This window comes from Quercus robur, chromosome 4 (genome assembly GCF_932294415.1).
Source record: "Quercus robur chromosome 4, dhQueRobu3.1, whole genome shotgun sequence".
Lineage (NCBI taxonomy): Eukaryota > Viridiplantae > Streptophyta > Magnoliopsida > Fagales > Fagaceae > Quercus > Quercus robur.
Genome location: NC_065537.1, coordinates 51,570,210 through 51,588,126, shown reverse-complemented (window position 1 = coordinate 51,588,126; position 17,917 = coordinate 51,570,210). Strand labels below are relative to the sequence as shown.

The window sequence follows — 17,917 nt, the reverse complement described above, 5'->3', positions numbered from 1 at the left end:
GTTGCTGATCACAGCAGGTTTACTTAGGTATATTTGATGACGCATAAGTTTGATGCTTCTTCCTTGATTCAATCCTTCTTCCTTGATTCAATCCTTCTTTAATATGATCTTAACACAATTCAAAGTTCCTATCAAGATGTTTAGAATAGATAATGGACCTGAATTTTCCCTTTCTTCCTTTTATGCTTCTAAAGGTATCATTCATTAATTGTCATGTTTTGAGACTCCATAACAAAATGCTGTGGTTGAAAGGAAACATAAGCATCTTTTAAATGTTGCTAGAGCCTTAAGATTTCAAGCAAATTTGCCTTTGAAATTTTGGGGAGATTGTGTTCTGACAGCCACCTATCTCATTAATAGGCTTCCTAGCCCACTTTTACAAAATCTTACAGCTTATGAGAGGCTCTTGGGTCATCCTCCTACATATAATCATCTTAAGTCTTTTGTTTGTCTGTGTTATGCTTCTACCTTAACTAGACATAGAACAAAGTTTGATCCTAGGGCTAAAGCATGCATTTTCATTGGCTATCCTTTTTGGTACGAAAGGTTATAAATTGTATGATTTAGCTTTTAAGACTGTTTTCTTGTCTAGAGATGTCATGGAGTTCACTTTTCCTTTCAAACATTGGACATCCAAATCTGTCATACCTTTTGTTCCATCTTCTTCTTTTATTTTTCCACCTCAAACTTCAGTTCCAGATGTTACTCCTTTTGTTTCTGGCGAATTTTCCCTTCCTTTCTCTTTTGTTGATCTTGCTGTTCCCCCTGATGAATTTCTTGACCTTGTGCATTTTGATTCAGCTTTTTCTCCATTTATCAATGTCCCTTCTTCTGATCATAATGAGCTTCCTGCTACTATTTTCTCTCCTTTACCTAAGTTACCACCTGTTAGAAGGTCTTCTAGGACTTATAAACCACCTTCATATCTTCATGACTATCATTGTAATCTTGCATTTGCTCATGTGTTGGCCACTGCTTCTCTACCTCAATCACATGATTCCTCTATTTCTGATGGTCCAAGTATTCTTTACCCTCTTTCTTCTTCTTTTTCATATGATAGATTGTCTACTTCACATAGGGCTTTTGCTATTGCTTTAACTATTGCCAAAGAACCTACCTTTTATGATCAAGCCTTGACTGATCCTTTGTGGCAAGTTGCCATCAAGGCTGAGATTAATGCTCTTCAAGCTAACAACACTTGGGTTATGACCAAACTTCCTCCTGGCAAGGTTCCAATTGGTTGCAAATGGGTGTATGAGATTAAACTCAAGGCAAATGGGTCTGTTGAGAGATACAAGGCCAGACTAGATGCTAAGGGATTCACTCAGGCTGAGGGTATTGATTATTATTAGACTTTCTCTCCTATGGTGAAGTTTGTGACTGTTAGAACATTGTTGGCTCTTACTGCTGTTTATGGTTGGCATCTCTCTCAATTGGATGTCAACAATGCCTTTCTCCATGGGGATTTAGATGAGGAAGTATACATGGTTCCTCCACCTGGATTTGGCAGCAAGGGGGAGGTGTGTAAGCTCACAAAATCTCTCTATGGCTTCAAGCAAGCCAGCAGACAGCGGTTAGCTAAGTTGTTTACTACAATCATTGCTGATGGTGTCATCCAATCAAAATCCGACTATTCTATCTTCACCAAGGTTCACAAAGATTCAATTATTATTTTACTAGTGTATGTTGATGACATTCTCAAAGCTAGCAATGATGTGGATGCTATCAACACCTTTAAACTTTTCCTAGACAACAAATTCAAATTAAAAAATCTTGGCACTTTGAAGTATTTCTTAGAGGGTATTAGCTTATGTCAAAGGAAATTTACCTTGGAGCTACTTTCTGATACAAGTTTGCTAGCTAGCAAGCCTGCCGATGTGCCAATGGAGCAATCTGCAAAGTTCAGTAGTTCAATGGGAGAAGATGTTCTTGATCCTTCCTTGTATAGAAGATTGATAGGTAAATTGCTCTATTTGACCCTCACTAGACCAGATATATGCCACTTAGTACACAAGCTTAGCCAAGTCATGAGTTCCCCCAAAGTGCCTCACTTGCAAGCAGCTTATAGAGTTCTTAAGTACCTAAGGAAGACACCAGGTCAGGGGTTGTTTCTTTTTGCAAGCTTAGAATTGAGACTTAAGGCCTACTGTGATACTGACTGGGCAGCATGTCCAAACACCAGAAGGTCCATATTAGGCTTTTGTGTCTTTCTTGGTGAGTCTTTGATTCCTAGAAGTGTAAGAAGCAATAGGTTTTATCAAGATCTTTAGTAGAGTTTGAATACAGATCAATGGCTATAGTCACAAGTAAAATTGTTTGGCTAATAGCTTTGCTCAAGACCTTTGGACTAGAGCACAATCAAGCAGCTTCTCTTTACTATGGTAGAAAGGCAGCTATATATATTGATGCAAATCCAGTTTTCGACCAAAGAACAAAGCATATAGAAATAGATTGTCACTTCATCTGAGAGAAGATTCAAGATGGTGTGATCAAGACCTTCCATGTTCCTACTAGACACCAGATTGTAGATTTCTTCACTAACGCACTTGGACATAAACAATTTCATTACGTGTTATCCAAGATGAACTTAGTAAACATGTATAGTTCATCTTAAACAACAACACCGCCACCATCATTGCTTCTACCACCACCACTACCGCCTACGTTTAGAGTACGGATCCTAAACCGGTCAAGCCTCAAATCCGATTCTCCTCCTCTATTAGGTGGTGTTTGCGGCGAGCCAATGCTCAAACTCCTTTGCAAGGTTGGAGTTGATCTCATTCTATTCACTTGGAGATGAGGTACTTGCACTTGAGGTACAACACCAACACATTTCATAGACAACTCTACAAATTCATAGTGAAGTCTCGGAAAGCTTTTCTTGCATAGTTCCCTTCTTCGAACATAGAGCTCCCTAAAGAATTTTAGCAATGACAACAACCTCGGATCAACTGGTTTCTCTGACTTGGGTTGAAATTCATAGTAATTATTATCACCCATATACATATTGTCACCATGATTTAGGTAACTGCCCACCTTGATACTAGAATTAAAGAAACACATGGATCAGCAAAGCTAGTGAATTTTGTAAATGTTCATGTTGATGAAATGATGATTAAAATTTGTATTCACTTGCAGTGAAGGCATTGCAGGGCATCAAGAGCAGATTGATAGATCCCAATAGGAATCTGAGTAACTGGGATCGAGGAGATCCATGAACATAAAAATGGACAAGAATTGTGTGCTACAATATTACCCTAGATGATGGGTATCTACATGTAGATCAATTGTATGATTTTAACCTTTGCTATTTTATTTTTATCAGGGAGCAATATTGATTCTAATAATGTTGTATATTCTTCCACTTAGAACACTTTTCTTTCTTTATTTCTTTTGTCCCCCTTGCATGATGAGATATTTCGTATTCCACTTTTATCTCTAGTCATATTAGTTGATGAAGGGAATGAAATTCCTCGGTTCTTTAGTTCATTTAAGATTCAAAAAAATTATTGGGACTTGATCTAATAGCCCCATGTTCCCCAATTTTCTAGAAAATATGGGTTCAGATATAAGACCTGAAAGCTTTGATACAACTTTTCTATTTACTACATGTAGGAATTTCTGTTGAAGAACTAATGTGGTGCTTTAATAATTCCTTTTCGGGCTGCCTTTCTGCAGGTTACTATTAAATATGAATTTGTCAGGAAGCTTAGCACCAAAGCTTGGCCAGTTATCTAATTTGACTATATTGTAAGGAAAAGCATATCTGAAAGCTACTTTTCTGTGCTATGATACTTTTTGTTATTCAAAGTTTTTGGTTACCTCTTTCACTTCATGTTCTGGATCATTGTTATTCTCACCCCCATTGTAGCATTTGATGTACTTATCTTACTAATATATTTTCCTCTATCTACTCTTTTGAAGGGATTTTATGTGGAACAACATAAGTGGGAGTATACCAAAGGAGATAGGCAATATTACGTCTTTGTTTCTCTTGTAAGTTGAGCAGCTTCTCTGTTGGATAGGTTAGACATTCAATATTGCAGTCACAGGATTACATGCTTAGACCATTAAGAAATGCAAATATGCTACTAGTTTGTGCATTTCAAAGCCTTTGAATTCTAAATAATATAGGAAATAATCCTTGTATCTGAACTAATTTACTTTATATGTCGGCACTTTTCTGAATACACGATATTTTAATATTGCAAATCTGCAGTACATTGCTTTGTCTCTGATTCCATTTTCAATATTTTGTATGTTCCAGGCTTATGAATGGAAACCAATTAACAGGTCCCTTGCCTAAAGAGCTCGGTTATGTTCCAAACTTGGATAGAATACAAATTGACCAAAACCATATATCAGGACGACTACCTAAATCATTTGCATTCTTGAACAAAACAAAGCACTTGTGAGTGTGTTTCTGATGCTGTAGTGTCTAAAATCCGTTCTACAATGATTAACCCTTATACTTCTCTTTTCTATGAGCTGTTACATGAACAACAATTCGATCAGTGGGCAAATCCCGCCTCAGCTATCCAGATTACCAAGTCTTATTCAATTGTAAGTCAGTAACTGGTTATCTTTTATATTATTTGTCTTATCTATCAGTACAATCTGTGAGATCAGTGACCATCTTCAACTTTTGACCTGCAGCCTTCTTGATAATAACAACTTATCAGGGTCTCTTCCTCCACAGTTCTCCGAATTGCCAAATTTACTGATACTATATGGTTTCTTATTTCTTGGAACATAAATATTTTTGATTTTTATCACTTAAAAATGTCATTACAATTACAATTAAGATTTCTGAATTTATTTTCTTTTTCTTTTTCTTCTCTTCTTGAACAAGGTCATGATTTCTAATTTTCCTTTTTCTATAATCTAATAATAAATAAGCAATCTTTTCTCAAGTTTCTTGATGCTTCATTTTCTTTGTTTTACAGCCAACTTGATAACAATAACTTTGATGGGACTACAATTCCAGCTTCTTATGGCAACATGTCTAAATTGCGGAAGTTGTAAGTGTATAATATTATGTTATTGTCCTGTGTTTTTAACTAGGTTTCAAAAGTAAACGTGGATTGAGGTGATAGCCTTGAGGTGTGAGGCAAAAAGGTTTTGTTTATTATTTTGGCAAAAATGCAAAATTGAAATAAATAGTGAAGAGGAAGAAAATTAGAGGTGACGGATCCATTTAGATGGACTTGACAGTGCAAGACAAATGGGCTAAAGTAAACGGATCCGATGTGAACGGACCCAGGGTGGACGGATCAAAAGGCCACGTGGCATTGAATTGGTCATAATGTGGTCTCCAAGAAACCCTAAACAGAAACGACTTGCGCCTCAAGATTAACCCTAGTCCATAGTGTCCCAATATGAATAGAATTCTAACATGAAGAGGATTCTGGAAGATACGCACATTGATGGAGATCTTCTCCACAAAGGAAAAGACTTGTGACGCAAGCAAAGAAGTTTGATTCTACACTACTATAAAAACTCGAAGACCCTAAAAAAAAAGATATGCATAATTGATCCCAGCTTTGACATTCTAGAGTTGCGAGAAGATTCTAACTTGACCTTCGGAGGGTATTCGGCCGGCACCACACCGGTGTTCTTTGTAAGGTCTTTTCTTTTTATTGTGTAGGTATTGTTGCGAGCGTGTAGGGACTGTGTGGTTCACTGGTGATTTTTTGGCATCATCAAATAGGATGTTGGAAATTGTCTTAGATTTTTATTTTGACTTAGTTTGGATTTTCTTGGTGTGAAAGAAAAAAAATATTCTTTGTAAAAGCAGTAATTTGATTTATTTTATCCACTAAGGAATAGGCATTGAAGCCTTATATAGATAGCATTGTGAAATGTTTGGTGGCTTTGGCCCAAAAGGTCCTCCCCATATGGGGAGGTATTAAAAAGACTAAGAAGAACATGAGTGGGTTTCATTGAATAGTAGCTTGATAGTTCTTTTGGGGTTTAAGGATACCCACCTATGTGACTTTAAAGTTTGACCAATGTGTTATTGTAATAACATCATATGGTGTATTGGGATTTTGGTACTAAAAGAGTGTCAAGTTTGGGATTTGTTATTGGGAGTTTCTTTTGGGTGTATTAGGATATGGGTTAGTTTGGGTTTGTTAAGTCAGTGAATATTGTTTGTAAGAGTTAGTGATTTTGGTTTGTGGTTTGTGGTTTGTGGTTGTAGATCATATTGTTTATAGAGGATTTTAGTTGCCTTACCCGTGGATCTAGGCATAAAGTTGTTCAAACCACAATAAACATTGTTGTCTTAAATTGATATTTCATTTCTTGTTTGTTTAAATGCACAGTGAAATTCTGATAAGTTGTTATCAAAGCTAGGTTGATCTTAGTGTGGTTCAAGAAAAGATTTTTTGTACAAGTTTGTGATTGGTTTGATATAGGTGCACACAAGTTTGGCTTTATACATGGAAATGATGATCAACTTATTTGAGGAAAAACTTTTTAGACTACGATGGAATTGTAATAGAAAGAATGAAGATTACTTGATGGAATTTGGGTCTATGTGGAGATTTGATGAAAATTTTCTCCCATTTTGACTTAGTTTTAGTTTTCTTGGTGTGGGAGGAAAATTTATTCCTTATAAAAGAAGTAATTTGATACTTCTTTTCCACCAAGGAATATATACTGACACCTTATATATAGAAGACAATACTGTAAATGGTTATGTGGTTTTCTCCCAATAAATCCTACCATATGGAGGAGAGAAGGGAAGACTATTAGAAGAACACGAGTAGGTTTCTTTGAAGAGTAGTTTGAAAGGGACCTACATGTGAGACTTGAAAGTTTGTTTATTGTGTTACTTTGAGAGTATCATTGGATGTATTGGGTTTTTTGGATAGTGAAAAGGTCAAGTTTGCGAGTTGATATTTAGAGTTTGTTTTGGTGTATTAGGGTTGGGATTTGTTTGCATTTGTGAGAAGTTTTGGGTGTGTTGGTATTTGTGAAGGTTGTGAGTATTGTTATGAGAGTGTGAGTCTAGTTTCTAGGCATTAGTTATGTGTTGTAATCCATATCTTGATAGTGAATTTTTGCTATTGTTTGTCTAGGGATGTAGACATTGAGTTTGCTAAACCTTGTTAAATATTGATGTCTTGTGGTAATGTTTATATTTCTAGTGTGTGGATGTTTATATTTTTGATTTTTGAATGTTCTTCAGCAAGCACCAAATTCTAACAGATGGAAAAACTAGCCAAAAAAAAAAAAAAAAAATATATATATATATATATATATATAAAATTGATAAAATGGTATACATTTTGTCGGAAATATATAAATTATTCAAACATTGATTGAAAAGAAATTAAATGGGAATGTTACCTAACTTAGATTGTGGTGTTTGTTAAGCCAACTAAGGAGGCATATAAAGTGTTTTTTTTTTTTTTTGGAAACCTCTAGGCCACTGGTATAGCAATGTTCCATACCAGTTTATGTAATCAGATATCAAAAATGTTTCATGTTATTTGGAGCTTTATATGCTTGCAACATGGCAATCAAGGAGTACGCATATCTGCGTCACATGATATTTCATGGAAAGATTGATAATATTTGTGTTTTGGTTGGATTTTCCAGGAGTCTTAGGAATTGCAGTTTGCAAGGACTAGTTCCTGATTTGAGTCAAATACAATAGCTTGGTTATATGTTAGTTGCTTTATTCTATTTTCCTTTTTTAATCTATTTGACGCTGATTATGAATGAGCTTTTGAGTCAAAAAGATAAATGCATCAAACTGAATAAAATTTTCTCTTTACTTTATCAAAGATCAGTCTGCTAGCTACTTATTCTTTAATTTTAACTTACATAAATTTTAGAGATCTTAGTTCAAATCAGCTAAATGGAACCATACCTCAAAATAGACTTTTTGTGAGTATCACGACTATGTAAGATTCTCCATCTTTTGAATGACATGTCATCTGCTGGTTTTTGTGTTTTGTTTAAAATTATTTACCAAATTTACGAAATATTCAGACACATCTTTCAGTTTTTGAACATAATTTACGCAAGCAATTCCCTTGACTTTTGATATCTATTATTCAAACAATATGCTCAGCAATTTATCTAACAACAATCTAACGAGAACAATTCCGACAAACTTTTCGGGTCTTCCTCTTCTTTAGGAATTGTGAGTAGTCCTCCATTGCTTTTTTCCTCCTTCCATATTTTTAGTTGTTAAGTTACCAATTGTTCCAAAATTTTAAGCTTTTGGCACATCGGAATGGAGAAGACAAGGATCAAACTCATGATCTCCTGCTTTGATACTATGTTAAATTACCGATTGTCCCAAAAGTTTAAGCTTTTGGAACAATCAGTAATTTAACAAATTCTATAGTTCAACGTTATAGTAAATCATTTCATATCTATCTAAATTTGAGTTTCCACTTATCTCAACAGTTACTTATAAAGTTACCAATTGATATTAGTCAATAAATTAAACAGTTAATTAATAAATTGCTTTATTTGGTAAATTATTCCCCATGGCAGGTCACTTGCAAATAATTCAATTAAACGGTTCAGTTCCATCCGCCATTTGGGATAGTAGGACTTTGAATGCAAAGGGAAACCTTACAGTGTAAGATCTGAGTGACAATGTTTCTATTTCCCTTAGTTAAAAGCATAATTTTCTGTTGGGTGTGTGTGTGCACGTTCATGCTCTCAGACATCTTGTGCTTATATTGGTACAAATAAAGTTGATTCGTTTTACTGATTACAAGGCACTCTTCTGTAAAATTCCAATGTGTAACATCTTGGATTGACTTCAATAAGTTTAGAAGCATCTAATACTGGATTTTCTAAGCGCTTGCTTGTGGCCCTTTGGTATTGCAGGGAGTTGTAGAATAATAATCTTTCAAATATTATTGGCAGTACTGTTCTACCTTCGAATGTCACTGTCTGGTTTGCTTCTATACTTGCTCCCCAATTTGCACTTGCTAATTAGCTTCATGTAGAATTTCATGAGTAAAAAAATGCATCTTAAAGTAACGTGATTACTTGTTAAGATGTGCTCCTTTTAGTTTTAATAATTAAAAAAAAAAATCGGAGGTGTAACAGACATACACATTGATACAATTATCATGTCACTTGTTTTGATAATTAATTTTCAGGCTTCAAGGGAATCCTGTATGCAACGGCAACGTAAATCTTCAGTTCTGTCAACTTGAAAATGACACTCAGAGTTTAACAAATTCCACTTCTGTTCCTATCCCTACAGTATGCCCACCATCTTACGAATGTTCCACCACATATATGTATACAATAAAGCATTCTGATAGTATGCATAATTGTATTAGTTATTTTAAAACAAATCGGCACAACATCTTTCATTTTTAACATTTGACCTGTATTTAAGTTACAGCGTCTAGGACCACCATGAAAATTGATGGTGTGAAGGATTTCACTTATGGAGAAATAGCTCTGGCTACAAACAACTTTAACAGCTCTTCTTAGGTCGGCCAAGGAGAGTATGGGATGGTTTATAAAGGCATTCTAGCTGATGGTACTCTTGTGGCCATAAAACGTGCCCAAGAGGGATCTTTACAGGGTGAGAGGGAGTTCTTGACAAAGATAGAATTGTTGTCAAGGTTACATCATCGAAACCTTGTGTCTTTGATTGGATTGTGTGATGAAGAATGTGAACAGGTGCTTATTCTTATCTTGATTGGACATATAGAATTTTTTTTACAAATGATTGGATTATCCATCATTCTCATGGTGGAATACACGAACACGAGTTGATGATTCCCATCAACTTAGGAAGTTGATACAATGAAATCATAAGGTCATGAAAGCGGTCAAAGAAAAAAAATAATAATAATAATAATAAAAAAAACAATAGAGTAAATTAAACTCAATCTAGACACATTATGGATGAGATGCTGCCAACTTTTTTTTTTTTTTTTTTTTTTTTTTTTTTTTTTTTTTTTTGCGTAAATCACATTTTCGTCTCTACATTTTCAGGCGATTCCCACTTTGGTCCTTAGATTTTATTTTTATCACTTTTAGACCCTATCCTGAAAAAACGCTTCCCGTTTTGGTTCCTATCGTTACATCAGAGACGGAAAATGCACACGTGACAAATGGCAGAATTAAAAAAAAATATTAAAAAAATTTTATTTTATTTTAAAATAAAATAAATTTTAGTTATCAATAATTTTAAATAAAAATATTAAAAATTTTAGTTAAAAATAATTGTTCTTCATGTTCTTCCCCCAAGAACATGGTTGCCCAAAATACTTTAAGGATGAAAATTGCTGATAGAAATTGCATCAAATCATCACCATTCCTCTATTCTCCTGTTACCCACCTCAATTTTCAACCTCAATTAATTAGACCCCTTTGAATTGATGTTTGTGGTTAATTAATAAGTAAATAAATAAATGAACCCAATAGATTTATTCTTTTTCTTTTCCTCATTTTTTTCGACAAACAAAAGTGAGATGCTCAGTGTTCTCCAACACCCAGCTTAAATTCGTGAGTACTTCTTTCCTTAGCTTTCCCAGAAACCAAACAGAGAATTAAATTAAATTTATAAAAATAAAAATAAAAACAAAACAAAACAAAGTTGAAGGAGGACCTGGAGCTTGCCACCGCTACCACCAAAGGTCATGTGGGCATCAATATCTATCTTCAGAGCCTTCATTTGGTCAACGATATCGGTGACCATAGTTGGCAAAGGAGAGTTGGTGCCCCTGGCCTGCCACTCCTGCAATGTAACAGACCCATTGGCAAATTCTCTAGGAGGAGAGTGAGAGGCTAAGCTTTATTTACTCTTTTCTTTCATTTGTTAGTTGATTGTGTTAGAGTATCTGAGTTTGATCATGATTTTGTTTATGTTTTTGTTTGTTTGGATGCTAAGAAAATGAAATAAACGAGAAGAAAATCTTGAATTTCTTATTTTCTGGGCAACCATGTTCTTGGGGGAAGAACATGAAGAACAATTATTTTTATCTAAAATTTTTAATATTTTTTATTTTAAAATTATTGACAACTAAAATTTTATTTTATTTTAAAATAAAATAAAATAAAATATTTTTAATATTTTTTTAATTCTACCGTTTGCCATGTGTGCATTTTTTGTCTCTGATGTAATGGCAGGGACTAAAATGGGAAGCGTTTTTCAAGATAGGGACTAAAAGCGGTAAAAATAAAATCTAGGTATCAAAGTGAGAATCACCTAAAAATGTAGGGATGAAAATGTAATTTTCGCTTTATTTATTTATTTATTTATTTTTTGTTAATAATGTAGAAGCATATGCAGAGTTCTTTATAAATTAAGGATGATTTGATTTAAAAAAAAATGTATCAATAACTTATTATCTCCTTTCACAATGAACTTTCTATAGTACTGTTCTTCATGAGCAGTATGTTTCTCCTACAAAATTGTTTGGCTTCCACACCAAGGATTGGTATTTTTATTCTCTGTGGTTGAATTTGTTTAAAAATGTTGCTTGGGAAGAGCTTCATGTTAGTATTGTTGTGGATGCAGATGTTGGTCTATGAGTTCATGTTAAATGGTACTCTAAGGGATCACCTTTCTGTTACACCTTACATGCTTCTCCTAACAAATTTACTTTGCAAAATCTACATCATATTCAAATGAGCTTATTTGTGGTTCATGTATGCAATAATATAGTTAAGTCTAAAGAACCTCTGAGTTTTGCTATGAGATTGAAAATTGCCCTAGGATCATCTAAGGGCATCCTTTACCTACATACGAAAGCTAATCCCCCAATATTTCACTGAGATATCAAGGCCAGCAACATATTATTGGACTCTAAGTATACAGAAAAAGTTGCTGATTTTGGACTTTCTCGACTTGCACCAGTTCTTGATATTGAAGGGGATTTGCCTGCTCATGTATCCACAGTTGTGAAGGGAACACCAGTAAGACACTTATTTATGACATTTTCCTAAATAGAATTATAAACTTTATGAGTCTAGGTTGATGAGTGAATTTTTCCACCTCCTATCATTGATTTCATCATCAGTGTTCTCTTTAATGTGGCACCAGTGCCACATGTTAAGTGCCTATAAGTTTTATATGTTTCTTCATTTGACAATCTAGCCTAGGCTTCCAATCCTTCTTGGTAAAAAAAATAAAAATGAAATGATAATAGTGTCTTCCATTTCCATTTTTGTTTAAATTATAAATTTATACAATTTGTTTTTTTTTTTTTAAAATAAATAAGTCAAACTCAAACAAAATGAAATAGACTTAATATTGTGTGGTAGTATATATGACTGATATCTATTTCCTTATTCTCTCATTCTCTATATTAAATTTGCAGGGTTACCTAGATTCGGAGTATTTCTTAACTCATAAACTAACAGACAAGGGTGATGTCTATAGCCTTGGTATTGTATTTTAAGAGAGGTAAAACATTATAGACTTGTTTTCCTTAGATTCAATAGGAGCCCAATGGTACATTAGGTGATTGGGCATGAAAGAAATTTTTGTTCTGTAATTTATTTTACCCTTGCAGTTTAATCCATATTGAAAATTCTCCTCTGCCATATGCCATTTTATACTAGGTGTGATAGTCAAGAGTGAGATCTTGAGTTGCAAGTTTCAGTTTAACTTCAAAAAACCATTGAAATCTTTTTACAATCCTATGCCAAACAGAATTTTATACAATGAAGATCACTTTGTCATGATGTTGTTATCATATCATCCTCTAGGCAACAATGTCTTAAATTTGGTGTAATAAAATGAGCACTTGTAGTTTTTGACTGTCTTTATCCATTCCAAGTTAATGTCGCATATCAATCTGGTATGATCTTTTCAGTTATTGATGATCGAATGGGATCTTATCCTTCTGAATGTGTGGTGAAATTTTTGACTTTGGCTCTCAAGTGTTGTGAATGTTAACAATATAATGTGAGAGAAAGAAAGACTGAATAGTCTGTATATTGTGTGTAAATAATAATGTACAATAGAAAGTCTTATATAGACTAGGCATGTGTGTAGTACAAGTAATATGAGTAAATTACAAGTACAATATACTAGGTTAAGCCCAATGGGCTAATATAGTCTAAGCTATACACTAACATCCCCCCTCAAACTCAAGGTGGCAAGGAGGAGGCCAACTGGAGTTTGGATATAAGATCTTGAAGACGACCAGGTGGGTGAGACTTGATGAAGATATCAGTAAGCTGGTCAGCAGAGGAGATGGAGAACAACTTAAGATTGCCTTGCTTGAGATGCTGCAAGTGATGTGGCAATCAATCTCAATGTGCTTGGTGCGTTCATGGAAGATATCATTATGAGCAATGTAGATAGCACTGATTGTCACAATAAAGAGGAGTGGCAGTGAGTTGTGAATCATCCATGTCAACTAAGAGCCAGCGATGCCAGACAAGCTTGTAGGTGGTGTCGGCAAGGGCATGATACTCAGCCTTAGTACTGGAATGGAAAACCACATCCTGCTTCTTGCTATGCCATGAGACAAGAGAAGTGCCTAATAGGAAACAAAAACCTGTGATAGGGCATCGATCAGTTGGATTACCTGCCCTGTCCACATTTGAATAAGCATGAAACTCAAGAGAAGACCGAGAGGAGCAATGGAGACCATGATAAAGTGTGCCCTTGACATATCAGAGAATTCGAAGAACGACATCATAGTGAATAGAATGAGGGGCATCCATGAACTTACTAACCATACGCAAGACATGAGAAATATCTAGACGAGTAACAATGAGATAGATCATACTACCAACCAACTGATGATAGCGAGTAGCATCGGATATAGGTTCACCATCCAAGGGTGTGAGCTTTGCATTGTATTCCAAGGGAGTGGAAATAGTCTTGTTGTCAGTGATACTTACTTTGGAGAGAAGATCTGAAGCATATTTAGCTTGGGAGAGATAGTATCCATCAGAGGATGAGGTAACCTTAAGCCTAAGAAAATAACTGAGAGTGCCCAGAAGAGAGTGCCTAGATCTTTCATCTCAAAATGTTGACTAAGGAAGTGTTGAAGAGAGCTGGTACCTGCAGAATCATCTCCAATAATAATCATATCATCAACATAAAGAAGAATAAGAGTGATACTAGCAGAGGATCTTTGGATAAAGGGAGCAATGTCATGAGGACTGAAGTGAAACCTTGTTGAGCAACAATTGAGCTAAACCTTTCAAACCAAGCTCGAGGAGCCTGCTTGAGGCTATAAAGAGCACGACGAAGGCAACAAACTTGACTACCTGAGTGTGGATAGCTAAGGGATGGTTGCATGTACACTTCTTCTTGGAGGTCTCCATTGTGGAAAGCATTCTTCACATCCATTTGATAAAGAGGCCAATTGCAAATAGCAGCTATAGCAATGAGACATCTGATAGATGTAAGGCGAGTAACAGGAGCAAATGATTCCTCATAGTCAATGCCATACTCCTGAGTAAAGCCCTTGGCAACTAGGCGAGCCTTGTATCATTCAACAGATCCATCAACCTTGGTCTTGATCTTGTAAACCCACCTACAACTTACTACAGATTGACCAGGGGGCAAATCAACCATATCCCAAGTGTGATTCTTATGATGGTCATCTAGTTCTTCATTCACAGCTTGCTGTCAAAGAGGGTCAGTATGGGCCTCATGATAGGTGTGGGGTTCATAGAGGGTGGCAAGAGCAAAAGAGCAATGATAATCAGTGAGATAAGGGGGAGGAATGCTTACCCGAGAAGAACGACGAAGTTCAGGACCAACAAGAGACTCGGGAGAGGGTGGTACCATAGGATTCAAGACAGGCGGATCATATGCCAGGGACAGAATTGGAGATGAGTCGTCTAGAGAGGCAGCCAATGTCGAAGAATCCTCCACAAGTTCATGATAGAGAGGGAGGAAAAGATCAGTAAAAATAGGAGACTCTGAGTAAGAGGACATAGGAAACTGCTGAAGACTCATGAAAGGACGATGTTCCCAAAACTCAACATGACGAGAGACACGAAGGCGATGAGAAATGGGATCATAACAGCGAAACTCATTTTGAGATACACCATAACCAAGGAAACAACAAAGACCAGCACGAGGCTGGAGCTTTGTTCGTTCATGAGGAGGAAGAGAAACAAAACAAGCACAACCAAAAACCCGAAGAGAGGAGTAGTTAGGGGTTTGGCCATAGAGAAGCTCGAATGGTGATTTGTTGTGTGTAGTTGGTGAAGGAATATGATTAATGGTGTACACAGCAGTGAGTGTGGCCTCACCCAAAAAGCGCTCAAGAAGAGAGGTAGAAATGAGAAGGGTGCGGACAACATCAAGAATGTGACGATATTTTCATTCTGCATGACCATTTTGTTGAGAGATGTAAGGACAAGACCGCTGAGTAAGGGTCCTATAACTATCTAAAAAGGATAAGAAAGATTTATCATTATATTCTTGAGCATTATTTGATCGAAAGACTTTGACAATGCGATTGAACTGTGTTTCAATCATTTTATGAAATGTTTGGTAAATAGACACAAGTTTATACCTAAGGTGAAGTAGATAAATCCAATTATATTGAGAAAAATCATCTACAAATATGACAAAATATCTTGATCCCTCCTTAGTGGGAATAGGTGTAGGACCCTAAATATCAGAATGTATAAGATCAAAAGTGCAGAAGAAAAGAAGTCACTATTATTAAAGGGAAATTTTGTTTGTTTGCCAAAATGACAGGAAGTACAATCAAATTTTTGAAACTGAATTGAACCTAAATGGCCTTGAGAAGCTAACAACTGAAGACGAGATAAGGATGGATAACCAAGACAAGCATGTCATAGATTAGGCGAGAGGGTGGTAGTGGTAGCAGCTGCAGAAACAACTTGTGAAGGAATCTTCAAGCTATGAACCTCAAACATGCGACCAACCTTACGGCCTGTCCCAAACACTTGACTCGTCCGGGGATCCTGCACATCCACACCATGATTAGTAAATAGAAGATCTATGCCTAATTTACAAAGTTGACTAACAGAAAGCAAATTGAGGGATAACTTTGGGATATGAAAAGTGTCACTGAGGGACAAACAAGGAGAAGAGATTTTTCCTTTATGACTAACAAGCATAGGAGTTCCATCAGCAGTGTAAATGGTAATCGGGTGTTCTGAGGGTGCCTTATCAGAAAATTGGGATTCATCAGGAGTCATATGGTTACAACATGTAGTATCAAAAAACCAAGGTTGTTTACCTGAGGTGATAGAAAGGGCAATGGAAGTTCGGGATAAAACTTGCTGAATTACTACCTCAATATCAGCCGTAGTAAGTGAGAAAACCAAAGATGGACCTATAGGAATTGATGGATCTAAAGGATATACAACAGTTGCTTGAGGAAGAGAAGCTTTATTATACTTTTGCATAAATTTTTGCAGGTTGCCACAAACTGAGATGTCATGGCCTTTGGTAAGGCAAAATTCACAGCGAGTACCTTTGGAAGACTGAGAGGTGGGACGCCCAGAGTTTATCCATGGAGGAGCAGTGAATGCAACAATGGGAGGTTGTGGAGATGGTGTAGCCAATACATGATCAGACGATGACATGTGATGAGTAGGCCGACGGTTCTCCTCGGAAATGAGCTCCTTGACTACAGCATCAAGAGAAGGAGTAGGAGATTGGCTAAGCAGAGAAGCCCTAGTAGGCTTAAAATCCTCATGTAAACCCATCATGAAGTGCATAAATTTACGGCAATTCGATATTTGACAAAGAGCTCAATGTCCTTAGAACACACTAGTGGAGGATCTGTAGCAGAGAGTTGTTCCCACATAGTAGAATTCTGAGAATAAAAATTAGAAATAGACTGACCTGTCTCTTGGCACATTCGATAAAATTTTGATTCAATGTGGAACTCTAGGCTTGAATCATTAGTGCAATTATAGCGATCGACCAGAAATTTCCAAGCAGCCTTAGCAGTCTCAAGACAAGGAAGAAGATTATGAATGGAGGGAATAGATGTATTGATAAACCAAGACAAGATCTTACTCTGAATATTCTCCCATTCCTCTAGGTGTTCTTCATAATCATCCGCTATAACAACAGTCTTGGAGGCATCTTCAGTAGCTGTGGCTTTGTACTGATGTTTTGGTACTGGCTTAGGAATTGAACCAGTCACATATCTCCACAGTTTATGACCTTTAAGAAAGACAATCATATTCTGAGACCATGCATGATAGCTAGTAGGACCATCCAGCATAATAGTGATAGGACGTATGATATCTTATTCATTTTGTTGAGCCATAATGAATAAAATGACCAAAAAGCAGTACTTAGATACCTCAAATGAAGAAATGGAGCCCGAAATTGGAATCTATGCAAAAAATTGAGCAAGATTGGCCTTGTTCAAAATTTTTTGACTTTGGTCAAAAAGTTAGCACAAAAGTCATCGGTCAACAGTGCTAGTTAACGGTCAATAGTACTATCTACTGACGTCATTGGATGACGTGTGATGCTAACGTGGTAGATGATGTGCTAGGGCTGACATGGCACTTAGAGGAGTTGAGCGCATGTAGTGCATGGTACGACTGGAAGTGCGTGATGGCGGCTTGTCAGGCACGTGAGCCGCGTGAGGATCATGGCGGAGCGTGAAAGCGTGTGCGGCGCATTTGCGACAAGAAGAAACTTGGGGCGGCGCGTTAGGGTGCGTGGGAGCTCCTTTAGGACTGTTTCTGGCTATGTTTTGATCAGAGAAGTTTGATATACCATGTCGTAACTATGGTTCAATGATTTGATTAATGAATAGACTAGATCTGAGAGGTAGTGGTTGGGTGTGACGGCGGTGACTCGCTTCTGACGGTGGATACTGGTGAAGGTGAGGGCAGTGGAAGAACGCTTGAAAATACCACTAGGGTAAAGCAATGGCTCTGATACCCTATTAACAATACAAAGTGAGAGAAAGAAAGACTGAATAGTATGTATATCGTATGT

General features: G+C 36.2%; 1 pseudogene; it reads left to right on the top strand.

The window, feature by feature from the left end:
- Window positions 1-1,364: 1,364 nt before the first annotated feature.
- Window positions 1,365-17,917, top strand: part of LOC126722141 (probable LRR receptor-like serine/threonine-protein kinase At1g06840) — a 38,751-nt pseudogene continuing 22,198 nt past the window's right edge.